This window comes from Microtus ochrogaster, chromosome 8 (genome assembly GCF_000317375.1).
Source record: "Microtus ochrogaster isolate Prairie Vole_2 chromosome 8, MicOch1.0, whole genome shotgun sequence".
In the NCBI taxonomy this organism is placed as follows: domain Eukaryota; kingdom Metazoa; phylum Chordata; class Mammalia; order Rodentia; family Cricetidae; genus Microtus; species Microtus ochrogaster.
Window position 1 is genome coordinate 24020368 of NC_022015.1, and position 4218 is coordinate 24024585.

The 4218-nt window shown below is 42.8% G+C and overlaps 1 long non-coding RNA gene across 1 annotated transcript; it reads right to left on the bottom strand.

The window, feature by feature from the left end:
• Positions 1–369: 369 nt before the first annotated feature.
• Positions 370–3131, bottom strand: LOC101985421. The gene is made up of 3 exons (XR_258363.2): positions 2890–3131; positions 1647–1771; positions 370–720 (listed from the first exon to the last, which is right to left on the bottom strand). It is a non-coding gene; the product is annotated as an uncharacterized LOC101985421 (long non-coding RNA).
• Between the last annotated feature and the right edge of the window lie 1087 nt (positions 3132–4218).

Consider the following 4218-nt stretch of genomic DNA (forward strand, 5'->3'; position numbering starts at 1 on the left):
AAAATCTATTTTCAAATTGAGAAGTAAAGTTTTAGCTCCACCACAGTTTAAAAAAATGTAAGAAAAAATAAAAAGAATCCCATGTAACAAAATTCAATCAGAATTTAGCCCTGAAAATGTCATCTCAGAAGAATCATTTTTCCCTTTGGGCTTAGGAAGTTTCAGTCTTCAACATAATTTTAAAGTACTTCTAAAAATTTAGGCATTTTGCAAAATGATATCCCATCTTCAAAATTGCATACATGCCCCCTGTTTATGTTCTACTCTAATTCTCCTGCTTACATCGCAACATAGTATGATTGGCTCAAGTCTCACAATGAGTTAACACGTTAGAAAAAAAGGACCTTCATAACGATCAACACCACCATGTGAAGGTAAAAGATTATTTTTATTATTGTGCGTTATACAAAGAACATAAAAACCATTTAGGGAGTAAATAAGAGTATAAACATAACAGAAATTAATTTGAAAATAAACTATTCTACTAAAAAAGAAATACTGATTGTGAAGATTGGGGCTCCTCCCCAGCCATGTCAGAGTTCTTTGGTGGTGTCACAAAAACAAGTTGGCAGGGTGCCAGAATCTGTATAGATGCTTTACTCATCATAGCCCTGGAGAATACAAGAAGACTCCGCAGTAATGGGTTTGACCCGGATGATCTTTTCTTGAGTGAACTTACGAGAATTAATACAGCTTTCGACATCTCCGCAATTTGCGAATCTTAAGAAAAGACACACACACAAAATGAGCTTAGAATTGTCCTTTTCAGTGAGCTTCTACAATCATGAGGGCTGTATGGGAAGTATAGGCCTGAAGCCCATCACACATGTGACACCAGCCTTGGGGTGAAGCTCTCTGCTCCTTCCCTATCTTTTCCTCTCCTACAGTTGCTATGCATGTGAACCCAGGTTGCCAGTTCAAGCAAGCGAGAGTGGCTTGCATCCCAGTACGTTCTAAAGGCCACTGAGATGTGGGAATGGTGAAGAAGATGCTAGAGTTGGCTGGGCTCAGCTCTGTCTCCACCATATACGTCCCGAGAAAGGGACACCATTACTGCTGACAGCCTCCTTCTCATACTCAAGGCTTCTCTCGCAATCTTCAAACATCTCTCGTCTGACTTCCACCCCTGTCAGCTGTCCTCCATGGAGTCTCTATTCTCTTGACCCACTTCACTTTTCCCACAGCCATTGACAATGAATGAGGGGACATGTGAGCTCCCCAGTGAGTGGGAAGAGGTCGTTATGGCCACACTCTGTGTGAGTAGGAGACAGCTCGTGCCCAAGGCATCCACTGTGGACTCCCCAGTCTACAGTGCCAGAGAGGGAAAGGGTGCTCAGAAAGGGCCCTGCTAAATACTGAGGGCACACTCCCTGGTGACAGAAAGAAATGCTGGCACACATGTGCCTGCACGCGCACACACACACACACACACACACACACACACACACACACACACACACACACAGTCCAGCTGAGAACAGTGGACTCATAAGCTCTCAACTCCAAGCTTGAAGGAAAACCCTCAAGTTTCTGTCCCCATCCTCTCAGACCTGACAGTGGTCCTTGACTTTCCCTACAAGAAGCCACTGTAGAGGGCCCAGTGTCCCATTACAGAAGTGTTCTTCACTCCTACTAACATGACTTACTTGACTTCCTTGACTGCCATCAAGACAAGAAAATAGGCAGTGATTAACAGTATAATTGCACCAGACACCATACCGCTAAAAACGGCAATGATAATCTTCGTATTCACGTCTAACATCTTTCACACCTGGAAGAGAAGATCAGGCAGCAAAGGTGGCTTCACTCCCAAATTCAGCAGTCATTGGCCACTGCTGCCCCATGTCCCATCCCCAAGTGAAGAAGAAAGAAACCAAACATGGATCCTCATGTGTGTAAGTAGAAGGAACTCTGTCCAGGGAGGTCCACGCTGACCTCAGGTGGGTAAGAGAGTTTATTTGTGGTTGAAAAGGGATTTGAGGGGCTGGAAAGATGGCTCAGAGGTTAAAAGCATTGCCTGCTCTTCCAAAGGACCTGAGTTCAATTCCCAGCAACTACATGGTAGATCACAACCATTTGTAATGGAGTCTGGTACCTTCTTCTGTATACATAATAAATAAAAAAAGAAAGAATAAAAAAAGGAAAAAAAAGGGATTTGAGCCAGGCAGTAGTAGAACATGACTTTAATCCCAGCATCCAAGAGGCAGAGGCAGGCAGATCTCTGAGATTAAGGCCAGCCTTGTCTACAGAGCAAGTTCCAGGACAGGCTCGAAGCTACACAGAGAAACCTTGTCTCAAAAAACAAAAACCAAACCAAACAACAACAACGAAAAGACTTGACTGTAAAATCCAGTATCAGGAAATGAGGATGACAGAGAAAGTAATTACTTTGCACAGGGAGTGAGGGACCCACAGCGAATGAGAAGCCTGCACTGGAGCTTCCCACACCTTCTAAACCGTGCTTACTGAATCGGAAATCACTCCACCAATACATTAGGGAGACCGGTTTTAAGGACTGAGGGAATGACACTTGAAAATGTTATTGCCCAAATCTGCTGAGAAAAAAAAGTATTTTGAAAGCAGTGTATTTTTGAGGGGTGGGAGACCCCCACAAAGAAGCAAAGTAGGTTATGCTATCTCAGGGTTAAAAAGATTCTGAAGGTGTAGAGCCAACCCCTTGCTGAAGCTGAAACAGGCTTGCTCAGACTATGAGCCAGCTTTCTCAGGAGTTTCTTGTGCCTCATTCTGTCTTCCAGCAGACTATGTCTCCCTGCTAAACACTTAACCTTACCACCAAGTCCCCTTTTCCTGGACTTAGTCTAATATCTGAAACCGGGAGCAGCAAACCCAGAGACAACAGAAAAGAGTCTGACTACAAAGCATACTTACTGAATCAAGCCGTCTAGCACTGAATTAACGACAATTATTTTAAAACACGTGCGTGCACACACGCCTCAAAATACAAGAAACAGTTTCTGAAATAGGATGCTTCAGAAACCTGTAGTTTCTCAAACCCGTGATTTGAGCACAGGATCTAAACAACTCTCTTAGAGCAGTTCAGAGACAGACCAACGAACTCCACCGAGGGAGAGATAAGGTCTGCTAGGCCTGCTAGAGTTACCACCAGCTCCAAGCCAACCTCTGTGACATCAGCTTACAGCCCCCTTCATCACAATGCCAAATTCTGTCCCACCTCTAGGCATATTTTAGCTTCAAAAAATAGAGACTATTTTGTACCATTTAAAATCTAACAGTTGGGAGTCTGCTAATCAGAACCTGGTCAACTGTATCAATTACTTAAACACAATGATAGGGAAGGTTTTAAACACCCTTGACATTATAAGCTACAGGTGTTTGGCTGTGTTCAGTTGGACAGTGAAATGAGGTGAAGCTGTTCACTAGGATTCAAGCACACACTCAGCAACACTGGCCCTGTCTCACACCTCATGAGTAAATAACTGCAAAACAAGGAAGTTAAAGAGAATACCTATTTGAGTCAGGCTTCTATTGTTTGATATTTTTTCTTGTAAGTTGTTTTTCAGGCTCCATCTTTTTATAGTTTAAAATATAAAGAAACTTAAGAGAAAGATCTATCCCTCCTACTGAGATTACTCTTGTTTGAGGCTTTGTTCAGAAGCCAGAATTCTCACCAGGACCAAAAGTATTTCTCTGATGAGTAAGTTCAGTTTCCAGCTGAATCAAGTTACCTGAGTTCCTTCCTTTTGAACCTAATGTTACACCTGTCACCTAGGATCATAGATATCCAAGTATGCATCTTGACTGGAAGTTAAAACTATATGTAGTTTAAGAATAATTTTAAAATTATGCTAAAAAATCTAAGACCATGTCTGAGTCTCAAGGAAACCTTTTCATTTCCAACCCTGTAAAATTAAACATATATTTACACTTTCAACATACAATGGCAAAGAGTATACATCTTTCTCACTTTCAGACTGGGTATCCAGGAGGTCACAACTCTGCAGCTAGCCCGCCCCTATCTCCAGGACGTATGGTAACAACCATTTTAGGGTCTCACTGCTGCTGGTGAGCCGTGGTTCTCTGTTAACCTGCCTGTGTGGGTGGGCTGGCTCTCTGTCCTGACTTCAGCTCTCTAGCTGACCTCTGTAGAGTTGCTGATTTTCAGTTTGTTCAGCTTCTTGTTGTGAGCATGGGGATGGCTTACATTCTTCACACATGTGGAGGAAACACTGAAGCCCT